General features: G+C 43.3%; 1 protein-coding gene across 2 annotated transcripts in view; it reads right to left on the bottom strand.

Moving 5' to 3' along the window:
• The window catches only part of SPSB4 (splA/ryanodine receptor domain and SOCS box containing 4), a 79,299-nt gene extending 76,938 nt beyond the window's left edge, over positions 1-2,361 (bottom strand). Inside the window, exon 1 of one of the 2 annotated variants that reach the window (XM_057370765.1) lies at positions 2,297-2,361. The gene's annotated coding sequence lies outside the window, so the exon portion shown is untranslated. Of the gene's footprint in view, positions 1-1,544; positions 1,782-2,296 lie in introns of those variants that run through there. The other variant, XM_057370764.1, reaches the window with a different exon arrangement.
• Positions 2,362-17,956: the final 15,595 nt, after the last annotated feature.

The raw sequence follows: 17,956 nt of genomic DNA on the forward strand, positions 1-17,956 counted from the left end.
CAAAATAAATCAAAAGGCTCACAACTCTGAAAAGCTCCTTGCAAAAAGGTGGCACTGCTTTCTTAGTCCCGAGCCCCGGAGCCTGTTGAGCAGGAAGCCCGGTGCCTCAGAGCTGGCTGCAGTGACATTTGCAAAGACAAACAGGCCGGCAGGATGGGATGGGTGTGAACACAGCGCTCTCCGAGCCCAACAGCACCAGCGTGTACTTCCAGAGCAACACCCACAGGAGGGCCTCAGCAAGGCACGGAGCTGGGAAGTTTTCTCTTCGTGGTGATGCAGGGAAGCACCGGGCCTCCMTTCAGCCCTGGCAGGGACACTGAGGCACAGGACGGTCATCCAAGGACACCCGGAGTTAGYAACAAGACACTGAGKYACATTAGCTACCAAGGAAACCAGASTTACATGACTAAGGCCAGTTATAAAACTTCCGCTTGTTGTTAGGAGAACGTATAGTATCTGGCATTTCTCTGTCAGCAGCACCAAATAATCTAACAGCAATTTGATATTCATGTCCCTGACGCGCTGCTTTAGTTACAGAAACAACATTAAAAATGTAGCATCCTTCGAGATACACTGCAGAAGTCAGGCCAGTTTCAGCCACAAGCATCAACTCAATGGGTCTCGTTTTTTTTCTCCTGATAAGCTCTTTTGCAGCGTGCAGATACCTTATCAGGGATTGCTTCTGTCACCGGAAGGCAAACAGAGCGCTGTGAAAATATCAGGTATGACTTAAGCACCGAAGGGCTGTAGCCAACATCAAACCAGCAGCTGAAGTGGTAGCTGGCCATCTCTCTATATAGGACACTTTCCCCCCTGTAGCAGTCTACACTCCAAGTCCTAGGCATAAAGAAATAAAAGTGACTTGCTGCCAGCACGGGCACTGCCACATCAACGCCGGAGCCCCTCCAGGAACGAATGGGGCTGCGAGGGCAGCGTTCAGCTCCCCTGCCCTTGGTCCTCCGGCACGAACAGCTTCCTACCAGCGACAGCAAACCCAMCGCTGGCTCCGCGTTCTCACAAGTAATGCGAGGGCAAATTCACTCAATACCTTCCTTTGTTGAAACACAAGTCTCGCATACAAATTCAGGCTTGCCTTGACAAAGGTTCAGCTTGCCTCTTACGGAGAAGATAGTTCAGTATATCAGATCCAACAAAACAGTTGAACTGAGGTTTRGCTTTTACTGCCTCAAAAAGCACCCAAGTAACCACCGTAAAACATTAGCTTGTGGCAATCATTAAGCAAGAGGGTTTGCGTTCGCCAGCGCAAAGTCAGATACATTCCGTTTACGAGAAACGTAGATCTCTAGTTAACCAACATCTAGAAATAATTCTCTTACATACTCCAGGAAACTAAACTCTATTGTAAACCCGTTCATTATAAAGCAGAAAGCGATTCACAAGTGTATTTCTTTAAACACCAGCTTGAAACCCAGCACTACTGAAAAAAAAACCACGAGAAAACCCCGCACAAACGCGCCTTTACAAATRCTGCAACAAAACACCGAATTCCCACGAACTGACGGATTCGCCCACCGCAAACTTACCATAAACCCCGAGCACGGCACCGCCACCGATCCGCTACACCAGCAGAGAGGGGATCCCGGGGCCGAGACGCGGAGCACAAGTAAACAAACTCGGGAGGCGCCGTGGCCGAGCTGGCGGCGCTCGGAGCCCGTGCCCCCCGCCCGGAGCGCGCCCGCCCGGCACAGGCTGCTCCCCGCCGCCGGCTGCCCGCGGGTGCCCCGAGGAGGCGACAGGAGCCGCGGCCGGCCGGGGGGAGCCGCGGCCCGGAGCGAGGCGGGTGCCGCGCCCGGGGGGCTGCGGGGCTCGGGGCGGCTGCGCTCCGCTCGGCTCGGCCGGGCCGCCCGGGAGCCCCGCCCGGTGCCCGGGGGCGGCGGCCTGAGGCGGCTACCGGGCTTTGTGCGCGCTGCCTCCCCCTGGGCCGCCCGCCGCCGCCTCATGCGAGAGCCGGCGCAGCTGGGGAGCGCGGCGAGCGCCGTGCCCCCTCGCGAAAGCCGATCCCGCTGATCTCATCACCGCGGGTTACTAATCCAATGACCGGGGAATTAACAGCAGATGGCGACGCCCCTTCCCCCCGCCCCGGCCCGGCCCGGCCCCCGCGGACGCGGCGCGGCTCCGGCGCCTACAGAGCGCAGCGCAGCGCGGTCGGGCCGGGCCGCCCCACGGGCTGTCCCCTCAAACTCGCCCTCGGGCACCGGCAAACTTTCTGCGCTCGCCCCGCCGCCTGCCGCCCGCATCGCCGCCGCCTCACGGGTCACAGCGAGCGACTTCGCACCTCCGGCAGAGCTCGGCAGCATCTTCCGGCGTGCCGCTCGCSATGGAAGCGACAGCCAAGTGCCCAAAGTCCCGCTAGCGAGTCGCAGCGGGCGGCTCATGGTGTGTGAGGCACGGCCGAGCCGGAGCCGGGCGGGAACCGCACACGGGATTAGTGCCGCGCACCGGGCACCGCCGTGAAAACTCGGCACACGCGTCCTTGGGCTGCCGGCAGGACACGGGAGGCTTGCATTGTTTGGGCTCTGTGAGACACGTACATGCGGGTGAAACTCTGATTATACTTGTGRGTGCCAAAACCAGCCCCACACTTCTAGGTGAACTTGAAGTGTTCTAGAAGGCTGCAGGCAAAGCAAGTCCTGTCAAACCAGAGCAAGTTACAAAACAGTCATAAGGCGAGCGCTTCCATCATTACTCATTAACATCAGTAAATAACAACCTGAAAATCAGCGGTTTCTAGCCCTAATAAGCTATGGCCCCAAATCGTCTTCTCTTCCCCCCCGCCCCCAGGGACGCCAGCATAGGCTCACACACACGGTGTGGTTTTTACGTCGTGCATGCAATGCTTGCATCCACACTCAAAACAAGAAATGTCAGATTCTGTTTCTCCTCATGCTATGCCCAATTATCCTCTCCTAGAGAACTTAGACTAGTCCAGAAAGGTGACATACAACAACYGTCTTTTCTAGGACAAGACAATAAAAACTGAGAAAGGTGGAGAACTTACATTAATAAGTATTTTTCCACAAAAGCTGCTGTTCTGCCTATGCTTTATCCTTATAGGGATGGAGAGAGCAAAATCTTTCCCCCCTATGCTTTCATGGTGATACTTATTTCTSCATTATTTTTATTTCTTTTACTGAAAGTTCAGACAGGCTTTTAGCGAAGAACTGTGCCAGACAAGAGAAATACCCGTGCTCAGACCATAAAAAAATGGAAAGGAAATTCTGCAAATTCTTTGAGAGTCTYCAGTCAAGAAATCCTCCATATGAGCTGCAGTAAAACTGGCTGCGTTTCACACATGCCATGTGGGCAGAAAAAGTGTCAGATAATGACAGCACCCCTTCTGTGGGGACCTAGATGTGCTTCCAGGGCTCAGCCACTCCAGAACCCCAAATGAAATATTTTAAAGAGAGTATTAAACTCCAATTCCTCTCCATGTATGCCCTGCATACATACCCGTCCCCRCAGCCTTTGGGATGTACAGTATATAGAAAACAAAGGATGAATGGGAGTTTTCTCTCTGCTCCACAGTTCTTTATGCCTAGAAAAGGCTTTCCACCACTTCCCATTCCCTCAGGCAGTCTTTGTCTGGTTTATATATACATACATGGAAGTCTTGACATGAGTAGTCATCTGTGCTCTCACCAGCAGACAAGTTACTGCATTTAAATCCTCCTTTTGGATATGAGCACCAGCTAATGTCTGTTCTGTGGCATTCATGTGGGAGAGGAGCTCTGTCTGAACAGTCAGTGGGACAAGTCTGTGACTTGGAGGATGTTTTGCTTTCCTCRGTTTTTAACAGCCTTATTTCTCTTACACCCTTTCCCAAAACAGCAGTGTCTCCTAACACTTCTTTTGGCAGCCAGCAGTGTGTTTTCCAGTGTATAATGGGATGTGGTCCTTCATGCCTGTGCCAAGCTTGATGCAAAAGGCAAACTTGGAAAGACTTTCTGCATGGTTTGTAGTACTAATTCTACAAAAGGAGATTAAAGAAAACRCATTAGAAGTCAAGCTTTGTATCTTTTCAGTCAGCTTTAGGCACATAGGTCTGAAAAGTGCACAATGCAGAGATCAATCAGGCAGCACAGAGTTTTGGGAACACACTTCATGTGCAAATGTGAAAACACTTGAGGGTGTAGAAAGTGTCATTTTGATTAATGGGGGCTACAACATGCTATTTGTATATAGATGAGAATGTAAAAGAATAGGAAACAATCACATTTTAAAATACTAACATGATGTTAAAACAGACTGGAGCATGGTACAGATACAGGCAGGTTTTCTGAGCTGATCCTGTACAATACCTGGGGAGGGGAGGAAGAGGCACATGTTYGTGTAACATTACAAACCTTTCAAGATAAACTCTGTGACACAAAGTCAACAAAGTGAACCATTTGGTTCAGTTCCTGGAGCTGTGCATCACAAAGGGCAGATCTGACCCAGCCTATATCATAAGCACTGTGCATCACTCACATTCCCCAAAGCCTTCCACTGCTTTGAAATTACCTCACAAAGTAAAAATCAGTGTCAGAAAGGAAATCTTAAGAATAATACACTTTATACTTGACTGAGAAACACCATGGTTAGGTGGTGAGGACCAGTTGAGAAATCTGCCTCTCCAGTCACCTTGGTGTTGCTGGGCAGACAGTTGGGAGTAAAAGTTTTTCACTGCTGCTCATGAAACATAAGTGCAGATAAGAAAAAKAAATGAGGAAAAAGTAAGTTCATTTAGATCAAGATGGTAATCTGTATTCTACTTGTGTGTCACACGAGACTTATAATTTGAAGTTGTGTCTTGGCATCTGATAGCAAACAGACCAAAACAATGTAACTGCCCAAATTTGTTCTTCCCCTAAGTCCTTACCTCACATTCAAGCTAAGTTCCACATTACTACCATGATGAACCTTCCTACACCCTCAACTCCATTCAGAAGCAATTAGGAAACATTTCCTATGCACACTCACAAAAGTAGTGAGCCCCAATCCTGTGATCCTTCTAAATAMCCCGTCAGATCACTAACATTTTACACACCTTTCTGGGTTTCTGGGCACTCCTACACTTGGAGTGGCTCCATCTGCTCTGGTTTTTAGGAGCAGGCTGCCCTGCAGCTTCCCATCTTTCCAGACAGAGCTGTCTCCCAGCACAGGCAGAAGGAGCTTGCAACAAAATGCCATTTGGGCACTGCTTCTATATCCTGTGTATCTACACCCCTGGAATTCTTCCTGTTCAGGGAGATGCAGCTTGGGTGAGCCCCAGATAAAGGTAGAGGAGAGAGTTGAGTGAGGCCACAAAGAAAAGGTTATCAGCTGAATGAACAGTGTGGACAAAGCTCACCTGGAAATCCATAGGAAAACAAATACGCATCTGAGATTTATGGATTGTAAAGACCAGTGTCCCATTGCACCATAGTTTCCATTCATGGTGCTTAGGCGGTGCAGATTTTTTCCAACAGCCCTCTTATACAGTCATCATTCCTACAGAGCAGCCAAAGTTGAAAATTGTGATGCAAATCTATGTGTTCATGCATTTTAGATATCCACATGTGAAGAAGTGACACTAACTATMRTAGTCTAAAGTCCAGAAAACTCTCACACAAGGTGTTTAAACTTTAACAGTATTCCAGTCCTAAAGCTCTGCTGCCATGAGCTCTGCACATTTGTGTGAAAGTGAAGCACAGAAACATCTGCCTGGACACTGTCTGGACAGAGCTTCTTTCCACGGGAGTTTCCATTCTAACCTGGTCAAATCCTGGTAGCCATGAATTCAGACTTTACCACTGCTCCTTGGAGCCCAGCAAARCCATTAACCAGGAAGGCAGGATACTGCATCTCTTAATGAACTGACAAATTGCWACAGAAACCCAAATCTGCTTCCCTTGTCCATTGGGCAGAGGGTAGAATTTACCTTCTTAGAGTTCATCCCTCTACAAGCACAATGACAAAAACCCACTGAGATTAGGAAGTCAGCACTTGCTTAAATGTTTCCTTAGTTCAAAAATTCTTAATAGAGGATAAAGATCCTGCACACCCCATTTGAGAAATAAGGCTGGCATTCAGAAATACTTAACAATGCAAAAGTAGAGTATTTTGAAATGTCAGAAGTCCATCTATCMAAAAACAGAGCTACCTGCACTCTCGGATGTATTTTCAAAGCCTATTATGTACTTCATATCCTATAACACAGTCAAGTCTCTTTCCCAAACACATCAGATAAGGAAAAAGAATTCAGATTATGCATACACAAAACCCTCAGGTGAGAACAAGGCAGCTCAACTTCCCTTTCATTTTCCTCATGTGTTATATCCATTAGAGCTCATGGTCTCAAGCTCTGTGTGAAGGAGCTCATTTCTCTATGGAGCTAGTACTCAACATTTTCCCTCAGGCAAAATTTAGTTGGACATACACAACCAGAAATTTCCACCAACACAGAGACAAGAGAGTACAAGGTTTTAAGGGAAATGTTTTCTCTCAAACGCTGTAATGACTCCTTGKCCTGTGCCAGCAGTAAACAGGGTAGGGACATCTCAGAGGATGCAACAGAGTCAGTTGATAAACAATGGAAATTGTTATTATAGTATTGCAAACAATCCAAAACTCATTCTGCTTACTTACTTTGGGTTCAGCACAACGTAAGGAGCAAATTCCAGTGGTTAAATTCAAACACAGAAACCTCTGTCTGAGAATGGTCTCTGAAGTGGCAGTTCCTGTTTGGGAAGCTCAGAGAGCCTGTACCTCCACTGGCTGCTGCAGTCCAGGTCATAAAGGCATTTGCTTAGAATGTGCTTTGAAACTGCATCAGACCCTTTATGTCATTACAGTGCCACAAAGCCCATCAGAACCTGACTGGTAGCTAATTCACATCCTAGACTCTGTGGTCTCTGCTTTGAACTCTAATAATGACCATAATCATATCTTACACYAGCTTTAATTTCGAGTGGTATTACTACATCACACTGCCTGGAGTAGGTTGCAACAATCACATGCAAATACAGGAACACATATGTCAAGAGAAAAATCAAAAMCAAAGTTTTGAGTTGGGAGAGATGGATATAGAGTCTGGGACAATGGCTGCCACAGAAACACCTGAACCCAGGTCAGTGTAAAAGACTTCTGACACTGTACATAATGTGGTGGTTTTGCTAAAGAACAGTGACACTGACTAATTTGGGGTACCAGTGGATCCTCCTTAGCTCACTTAATTCTTTTTGATGCATCAATAGCATCTCAGGTTGATTTAGACTAAATCATGACTGATCCAACCCCCTGCCTACGTTTGCTCCCTGTGTATTCATTCTGTTACCTCAGCTACTACACAAGTGAAGGAAACTCAGATGAGATGTTATTGATACTTTTGATAATATTGGTTCTTGTCCATTGGGCCAGTGAGACAATAGGTCTTTTTGGCCTCTTACAGGAAAGTTTTGACTCTGTAGTTAGCAAGAAGTGACTGCAATGATCTTTCTCCCTTGTTTTCTTTTAATGTGAATACAGCATCCCAAAATAATTACTTGAGGAAAGCCACAAGGTGCATACTTTGCATCACAGGCAATGTGAGTGTACAGAAACAGCACATCAGCTGTTCTTTCAAATCCTGTCATGAGCTCATGTGAGTAAGTCTGCCACCCAGATTTCCCCATGATGTATTTCTGGAAATGCAAGTAATAATCATATATTTCTTATGTGTGTCCAGACATTTTTTGACTGGAACAGACTGCTTTTGTTTCAAAACTGCTTTTCTAAACTGCTTAGTGGGTAACTTCCATGAGATTTCAACATCTAATTATCAGACAAATGAAGAGATAGACCCAAAAAAGATCCTTCCCTTCAAAAAGCCAGAATTCTTCCTGCATCCTGCCTTGCTTCTGGAAGAAAAGTCATGCATTTTCCACAAGTTATGGAAGCTGTATCAAATATGGATTTATTCAAATCCATCCAGTAAAAATATACTTCTGCTGTTACTCAGCACATTCCAGAMATTCACCTTTGATTCACAGGAATTTTTTTTAACATGTATGTATATATAATATTCTGGAGCTGTTAGTACACCTAGGTGTTTACTATTTCATGATCTTACTTTCTATGTTAAAACAAGTCTGGTGATAGTTACTACTTCTAAAAAGACTAAAAATCTCTGTTTARATATTAGAAAAACATGTCTTAGCAACACGCCTCAGAGAGCTAGAAAAATTTACATTAACACATTTTTTCATCCCATTAAAAAACAACCAAACCAAACAGAAAATCCTACAACTTTGTTTTCCAGCCCTGGAATACTTACTCAAAGTCAACACTTAAGCCTGACTAATATCAGTGTGGAGTCTTTTTTTGCTCAGACTGACTACTGCCATCTGAAACTCCAGGAAACTCCATCTAAAACTCTCAGGATGTGTCACATTTTTCTGTTCCCTGATTTGTAGGGCAGAAGGGAGGGAAGAGAGCCYCAAAGGTTTTCAGTTATTAACACTGGAAATTTCTGGGAATACTCTAGCAACTGTAAAATCTTCTTCTTCAGTAAAAATAAACTGCTAAATATTCCAGGTATCAAATATAGCCCATGTGAATTCAGAACTTAAAAGGAGGCTGTATTAGCTGCTTAGCTGCAATAACCTGGAAAGCAGGATTTAAGAGACACTCTACTAATTCTATGACATTTTGGGGGGTTTAATCTTCAGCTTCTGCAGCACTTGTTTCCTCAGCAAACCCAATATGGAGTTTTAATTTATTCATCTTCCCTCCCTCCCCACTTTGAGATTTACAACAATCCATATCTTCAGCAATTTTCCCCAGGAGATCTTTTGATTCTTTAACTTGTAGACATCCATTCACATCAAAAGCAAAGTCAGTACTGTTTATTATCCACTAGACAATTAGAATATGATTCTTCTGCTAAAGGCTGTGACTGCAGGCAACCATCTGGGGTCTGAACACACAAAAGGCTGTTGGGAAGGGTGTGCRCACAAAAGCGCCACGGGGAGAGGGAAGTGTGTGCCTTACAAAGACACCCGATTGTCTCTGGGTTTCTGAGGGGGTTTTTTGAGGGTGCCATAAGCATCTAATCAGAGAATTAAGCGTCAGGGAGGCAGCCCTCAGATGGCAGACGTCAGCTCCAGCAAGGACAGATGGTGAACAAAGGTGAAAAGCGCACAATGTGCGTGGGCCAGGAGAGCACGGAGAGCACTTCCACTCCTCCCTTCAAACCTGGTGCAATCCCTTTGCTGTGACAYGAAAGTGTGGCCCTACAGGGCAGCAACTCACTGTTAATATTGTCCCTAATACTGCCAGCTTTACCTGGGATGATGCTCACCAGAGAAGGGAAGAAAAACTACAGAGGCTGCAGCCAGATCCTGCTCTGGCTTATTGTTTGTCGGGGTGACACAGCCCACTGGCTGACTTCTGCAAGAGAAACTCAAGGGCTGAGCAGAAAGTGAAAACACTTGCATCATTTGACACATTCAACCATTATTCACTTATCTTCCAAACTTTCATGACTGATTTTAAAAAAGGATCCATAAAGTAACAAGCTGCCCTCCAACAAAGCTTTTTCTCATGGGGGTTTATATGCAGTTTACACCATGTCATGTATACTATGGCATACATCACACTGCTAACTCTGAAAGACCACGGGTACTTCTAGCCCATCTTGTGCTTCTCTAAAAATTAAAAAAGAATAAGAGAGGATAAAATATTTTCCATCTTATTTAAACAGCAAGGATATAGTGACTAAACAGGCAACAAAGCCCAAATATTTAAATAAAGAGGAAGAATGTCAGCAGGAAAACCAAAACGTCAAAGAGATCATAGGTCAATACAAACAAGCATATCAGTCTTCTGATCAGGCACAATCCTTGCTAAATTTGTAAAACGCTCAAACTACTGCAGTTGCTGCTGTCTGGGAGAGAAAAGTMCTTCCTTTCTCCTTTTGTAAGATTTTCTCTCTTAAAAATCAGAATTAAATTTAAAAATGCAGAGCATTTGCATATACAGGCACACAAAACAACCTTCTTATTTAAAAAAAAAATTACTGTGGTCTGTCTTTCTTCCTATTCTGAGAGAGAGGAATATTTAAAAGTCATGAAAGACTTTTCTTGTTTTGTGAAACATTGCCCAGGCATGGACATGTTCAGCATCTCTGGAAAGGTTGTCAGTTGTTCACTTTAGACTCTGAAAATTGATCCATGAACAAATAGTGGCTCTTTGTGGATTAGCCCATCTGCCTGCCAGATGGGGGAAAAGGTGGTATTGTAGTAACAGCTGCTCCCACAGGTTGTGCTGGTTTTGGCTGGGATAGAGTTAATTTTCTTCGGAGTCGTTTGTGTAGGGCTGTAGTGTGRATTTGTGCTGGGAGCAGTGTTGAGAATGCAGAGGTGTTTTTGTAATTGCTGAGCAGTGAGCACAGAGAGCCAGGGCTTTTCTGCTCGTGCACAGGGACTGGAGGAGACATAGCCAGGACAGCTGACCCCAAAAAAACGGGGGAAGAGGGAAGGAGGGAACATTGCAAGTGATGGTGCTGTTATCCCAAGTCACCCTTACACTGCTGRAGCCCTGCTGTCCTGGGGATGGCTGAACATTCACCCAGGGGAAATGGTGAATGAATTCCTTGTTCTGCTTTGCTTTACCTGTTGAACTCTCTTGATCTCAGCTCACACATTTTGTCACTTTTACTCTTCCCCATCTGACAGGGGGGAGTGAGGGGCTGYGAGGGACTCAGTCACCAGCTGGGGCTGAGCTGTGACACCAGTACAGCAGGACATGGAAGAATAAGGATGAGGAATACATTGAGGAGAGATTTTATTCAGGATGTGAATTTTGAATGAGATTAAGATGCACCAATTTAAAAATGTGTCCCTACCATATCAGCAGAGAAAAGACACAATGCAACTTTGAAGATGTAAAAAAGAAATCAAACAGGACTGTGTTAATTTGTTTAGAGAAAGAAGAAAAAAAAAACTATTCAGGACTACTGTAGAGTCCCCTCTGTTATCTGCAATTTTGATGTAAAGGCYCCTAAACCTTGAGACACAGGATTTCTTTTACATTTCCATCACAGAAGAACTCCAACTCTCAGAAATGAAAATGAAGTGTGTGTGCAGTTGGAGATATCTTTGTTTTTTCACCTTTGCAGTTAGACATTGTCATCAATCAAATGGTCCTGTTCATATCGATGTAGCTGAGCCACACTATTTTCACTATAACAACCTGGTTTTCTTAGGAGTTAATGCTACTCTATATTTTGTCTCTTATGTTGAGTCTGCTTTCCAAATTTTAGCCTACATTTAGCTTGAGACCAACTCCACGCTACAAACACCATCCTACAAGCCAGTTAACAGCTTGAGTTTCCTTGAATTCACTGGGAGGAAAGGACATTTAAAGGAAGCTTTGGAGAGCAAGACTGGAAAAATTAACATTTTTCTGTGCTAGAAGTTAAACAAGGACTCCATAAACTCTAATTTTCTTTCCCCCTCTGGTTACTTGGACCAACACATGGCCTCCAACACATCATTCCTACCTACAAGCTAATAATTTCTAATTAATTTCTTCCTAGAAGCCATGATCCAAAAATTTTAACAGGAGAATGGCCTGTTGGGAAGGAGTGCTGTCATATACCTCACTTGGTGACACCAGGAAGTGCAGCCAGTCCATGAAACAGGATATGCCARGAGCTCCTTTCATTTGAAATGGTAACTGGTTTGTATCTGAAATAATAATTGCATGGTACTATGGCTATTTCACAATGCTGAGATCCAAGCACTTCAACTGTTTTCACTTTTTTAGAGAAAACTTTTCTTTTTCTTTCTTGTAATCAGAAACATATCAAAAGATAAGTTTCCTCTTTAAAGGAAACAAAGTCATTGTTTAGCTCTAATGATAAACTATATCTCAGGGTATACTCCAAAATATATTATAAAATATCTTACGGATTCTATATACATGGTATGTAATGGAACATTTAATATCTGCAGTTGCAGATTGTTCTGTCAAGAAAAATGAGTATGTTTGAACAGCAAATTCTTCCCAGTTCTGTCCTATGACAGAAGAGCTATTTGACAAGAAAGAGAACATGTAACAGCAATGCTGTGTGTTCAGTGCCCAAGTTCAGAGTTTAACTGGTAATTACAGCACACTCAAGTAGTCAGATGTGCCCCTAGTATAGAACAATAAACCCCATCTCGAGTACATACACTAAACCTCATAACAASTGCTTTCCCAAAAAGCAAACCCACTCACTCTGCAAGATCTTTGGGGAAACTGATACTACTTACAGGTTCCCTTTCTGTTTTTATAAGCCTATGAAAACTGCTAATGTGTTCCCAAAATTAGTTTGCTGTGTTTTGATCTAAACAGAGCAAGATTCAGTGCTACAGAAGGGGCTGACTTAGGTGGTTCTGCCCTGTCCTGCCATCATCTGAGATGCCCTCAGTCATGGCTTAACTCTTGCCAGCAACTCAGCCCCACACTCAGCCTCTTGCTCACTCTCCCCATCAGATGGGGGAGGCATTCAGAAGAGAAGTGAATTTGTGAGCTGAGATAAAGACAGTTTGAGAGGTAAAGCAAAAACCACATGTGCAGGCAAAGCAGAGCAAGGAATTCATTCATCATTCCCATAGGCAGGCCGGTGTTCAGCCACCCCCAGGACAGCAGGGCTCCATCATGTGTGACARTCACTGGGGAAGACAAAYRCCTTCACTCCAAGTGTTCTCCCTGTCCTTCTTCTTCCCCCAGCTCCACATGCTGAGCATGATGCCATGGAAATTCCCTTGGGTCAGCTGGATCCTGGCTGCATCTCTTCCCAACCCCTGTGTACTCCCAGGTCTCCTCACTGGAGGGGTGAGAAGCAGAAAAAGCCTTGATGATGTGCTGGGAAGAAAATTAATTATCCCAGCCCAAAGCAGCTGCCCACCTTGTTGTACACTTGCAAAACAAAAACAGCAGACCTGCCAAAGCAGACATATACATCACTGATGGCACCTAAATATATATGTATATACACATATAAAACTTAACTTTCCTGGTTTAAGCCAAACTTCCATGAYGTTTTTTCAGAAAGACATTTTCTTACCCCTTCTGAACAGTCAGTTGCCTTCCTTACCAACCAAAGCTGCAGTACCAAAAAAGCAGGACTGAATATTTGACGAGAGAAGACATGGGACCTAAAATGTTAAGTATGAAATACATATGGAGAAAGCACTCCCTTTGCTGAGAAAAAGGCAGAAAAAGATTGTCATCTTATCACCTCTCCTTGTTTTCTCACAGTAGACAGAACAGCATCAGCACAAGCCAAGTCTGAATTATATATCTCCTGTGTTACTGGAGATCATGTGCTTAACTGATTTTGCCACAGATTTTTCACATGAGGAGAGCATTAAAGGCAACTATTTCAATCATGGGTTAGGAAACCAAAGTTTAGCATTAAACCCTCTGGAAGGAAGGTCAAATTGATTTTTTTTCCACCTTCATATCCTGCAGCAATCAGTCCAATCCCAAAACTCATGATAAGAGAATTTCTGTTACTTCTAAATTTCAGATGATGCTCAGAGTTCTACCATGTGAGTATTTTATCAAAAATCAGTGTTTCAACGTGACCTGAAACAATCACATTCAGCAGCAACAGGGACAGATGGAGAGATTGTCTGAGCAGCACATCCTCCATGGGTTTGACACTGGCTGGCCATGAGCTCTCGAGAATGTCCAGGTGCCTCCAGCAGGAGTCTGTACAATCAGACTGGGCGGTGAAGCAGGAACAAAAACCAGCCTGGCCATCTCCTCCAAGGACATCCTTGAGTGSTGGGTACTTGAGAAAGCTCCTGAGGCAAGTCAGAGGAGCATGAAACTGCATTCACCACCTGCCTATTCTGAGACAGATGGAGAAWAATCCTACATGGAGACCCTCTCCCTAAGCTATGCAGGAMGAAAGCAAAGCTTGAGGATACAGTMCTCACCAGGAGGTGATGGCCGAGGGTGTGGAGGAAGATTTCTCTATTACCTGTTATTTTAGAACTCAAGCATTCCCCCTTAAACCTGATACAATGGAGAAGGGGTGAAGTGGTCAATCCTTCCCACCAGAAATCATTTAGGAGCACAGGCCTGAAATGATTTTCTGGAGTGTGAGCCATGTCTGGGGCATCATCCCCAGGAAACTCCACCAGCAGGGCAGGGAGGAGGCCAGGCTGCTCAGGAGGCTCTGTAATTGCACACTCACTGAATTGTAACTCAGCAGCTCTATCATTAAACTAATAATGTTACTGCCATGCAGAAGGCTCCAGTCAGAGATGCAGTTAAATTGTATGTTGTCAAACTGTTGGCAAATAAATGAATTCTAGCTCAAATGAAACTTCCCTTAATCACACCTCGACATTACCACATGCTTAATTRGAGGCTTTTTAAAATTAAAATAAAAGTTATTTAATAGACAAGATAGCAGGCTTTCAGTAGTCATATATATGAAGCTAGTTATTTATTATATAGCTGATCTCCCATCCGTATRAATTGCTGCTTCAGTTGCCACACACTTCAAAAAGCTTTTAAATAAAGTTCTTTAGATCAACACAAAGAACTCAGCTTTGACAAGATCCTTTACAATTTTCTTAGGTTAAAAAAATAAAATAAAATAAAGTCTCCCACACAGGATGTATAAAGCTTTTTCTCTTTTTCTTTTTCTTTTTTTTTCCCTGTAAATACATCACACTGTCAAAAATGTTTTCGAAATCTGAGAGATGAAAGGAGGAGGATGCTACGGAAAACCCCAAACCAACAAAAAGCATCTTGCTAAAGARAATGCTGTGAGCTTGAGTGTATTGTTCATCTGGGGAGCCTCTCACATCAGCAACCCCTGAGGCAGGGACTCAGTCTTGGGGGATTGCAGGGGGCGTTGCATTCTCTTTGCTTTTGGCTTTTGAGGAGCAGGTGTTTGTTTTATTATTTAAATAATTGCTTGTTTGCCATTGAAACATTCACAACCTTGCTATTGAGATGTGGTTCCCTGTGAATGTATTTCTCTCTCTGTGCTTCSAGATAGTTACACTTGACTTTGAATAAGGAACTCTTAGGTACTTTCTCAGGGATTTTTTTCCTGAAAGTGGATCCAGATAATTGAAAAAAAATTAAATACAATTCAATCAACATCTCAAATTTTTAGTTCAACTACATATATTTACAGATTTTCACTGCAGAAAAGAGYTGGTTCACTAAACAAGTGTTCAGTCCTCCTCACAACAAAACCAAAACCCAACCAACAGACGAACCCCAAAATTACACCCTCAAAAATTACAGGTAAGGAAAAGACCTGTAAAAATCTACAGACTTGTACCAACAAAATTACAGAAAAAATTTTGKTCCCTCAGTAAAGATAATCTCTTTATGAGATTTCTAAAATGAAGATACTAAACATATCTGTGAAAATTTGCATTAAATAACTTTGATATCTGACTTAATTATGTAACATTGAAACCATGATGTAAGTAGCTTAAAATGCTGAGGGGGAAAAAATTCAAAATATTAAGCATAGGACCCTTTATACCAATTCAAGCAAAAAAAAAAGGAAAAGTAACCAAAATATATACATAAAAAATCTCAACCGTCATTTAGCCAAATAAGGCATCAACTTCCTTTTCACTACAACATGGCAAAATTAAGGCTTTTGAAAATTATTCTATGGAGGAAGATTGATAATATTAATTCATTCTGCTGACAACAGACTTCATAAATTGAAGTAATGTTGCTTTGAGAATATGAAAATTTAAAAAGAAATTAAAACTCTCAATATTTGGTAGAAGTACTTGTAGGTGACTACAATTTAAATGTATTTTAGGGCCTCTTAAGCCATTTCTAATTAAATGGTGGACTTTTTAAACCGAGTAGAACTGCAGACAGCTCCAGTTAATACCGTCTTGCCAGAAAGTAATAGTTCGGCAAAGATGCTAGCAAAAAAAAACAATAGATATGGAAATGTATTGTTGTTCATCTCTTAAAGAGCACAGGGATTAATATCTATTAATTGCATTAGCAGTCAGCAATAATGACAGGATTAACGAATCTTCSAGACAATGTACCAAAGTGTTAATTAACGTCCAGCTCGGGAGGAATTGTGGTTTTGCAGCCACTGAGGAGCAGCTCTGAGGCTGCTGCAGCCCAGCTCTGCTGTCCCCTGTCCCCATGGGACAGCCCCAGAGGGTCAGCGAGGGAGGGGACCCGCAGAAAACCAAGGAACATGTACAGCTTCCYATCCCACCACCTGTGACTCCATGGRAAAGGATTTGAGCTAAGGCTGAAAGTTTCTCCTCCACAATTTTAAGGACAAACYTCTTCTTAAGGACCGGTTCCAAGGGCAACAGACAACAAAGACGTTTGCAGAGAAGCGTGTTCTCATTACTGCTGTGCTTCAAGCGAGCCAGGAAAGTCACTGCTGACCTTGAGCCAACAGGGAGGGGAAACTCTTGTAAGGGAAAAATACTCCTCAGCAAAACAACCTGGAGGGAACTCTCCCAGCTTCCTTCGCAGTCTGTCCTTCTAGGGTTTTTTGCAAAAGAAATGGTCTCTCTAAATAAGAAAACCATCCTGAAATTGGTTTTTTTTTTTTTATATGCACAATTATTTTGTGCATTTATGCACAAGTTCTTTCTAGAAGAAAGCAATTCTCAATGTATGAGTTAACAACTGTTGAAGCAACTCACCGTGTAGATTTTCTTGCAGCAGAGCAAAAAAGATCAATTTAGTGAAACTAATCAGTGYTCTAGTGAACCTTCCTCTGAAACAGATTAGTTTTAGTCAGATGGAGGAAAATCTTCTTAGATTAGGATCTGTTATTTTAAATTTTATTCTTATTTGTAGAAAATTAGATTAACATGCATTTCTGTACCTCTACCACAGAACTGTACATTTAATATGCTACTGATACCCTATTAGAGCTTTCCCAGTAAAAATTTCATGTTCTGATGAAAGTTTATAAAACTACTAAGAACTGTTAGGACGGGTTTTTTTGTTTGGTTTTTTTTTTTTTTTTTTTTTTTTTTTTTTTTTTTTGTTTTTAACTATTTCATTAATTACACCTGTTTTGTAAGTAAGCTCACTTTGAAATGAGTGATGGCAGGTTTGCCCTGTGTATGGGGGACATTTGTTTGCATTGTTCTTTAAACGATGTAAGGAAAGTTCYACTGTGCAGAAAACAGAAGTTAATCGCAACTCACTACACTTGGAGACACCGGGCGGTCACTCAAAATGTACATTAAAGCACATCATGGAGATTAAAATCTTGCACGGAGCAACCTTTCCACATCAACAGGTTCTCAGCTCGTGATTCAGAGGTGCTAACAGGTGTGTTTGGAAAACCAGGTCAGCAAAAGCTGGGGAAGGCTGACCAAGCGTGGCTGCCGAGGTGTGGCTGAGAGCCCGGAGGGTTTGAGTGTTCCMAACCAGGACAGTCGGAGCTGCCGTCCTTCCTTTCCCTTGGAGGGCAGCACGGGGGTGCCTCCGTGCCGATCTGGGCTTCTCGAGAGAACAATTAGTTCTGTGACGATTATTGTCACGTTAGAAATCACCTGCTGGGGGTTCYTGTGTGTTACTCAGAGCTGTATGAGTAACACCAGCTTTGTAGAAACCAAGAGACACAAATCCATAGTCCGCAGAGCCTTTTGCTTTAGTAATCCTTAACGTTCTTCACAGAGACCATTTAAACTCGAGTATCAAAACCAGAAATATTTCCTGAAAGGCTGAAAAGACTGAAGTCACTACATGAAAGCTTTCAGGTACTTAYATAGCCCCCCAAAAATGGTAAAATCATCCAGCTGCTGTATTACACRGCATTGCACAACCGAGGCAAACATGCCAAATGGCTGTAATTCACCCTTAACAATTTGGGAAGCTCTTGTCCCAATTGCTGCCAGTTTTAGATTACTTACACATAATCAGGAGTTCAGTTTGCTTTTTCCTCTTTCCTGGTTAAAAAAAT

This window comes from Malurus melanocephalus, unplaced genomic scaffold, assembly GCF_030028575.1.
Source record: "Malurus melanocephalus ecotype Western Australia unplaced genomic scaffold, MMel_1.1 scaffold_132, whole genome shotgun sequence".
Classification (NCBI taxonomy): domain Eukaryota; kingdom Metazoa; phylum Chordata; class Aves; order Passeriformes; family Maluridae; genus Malurus; species Malurus melanocephalus.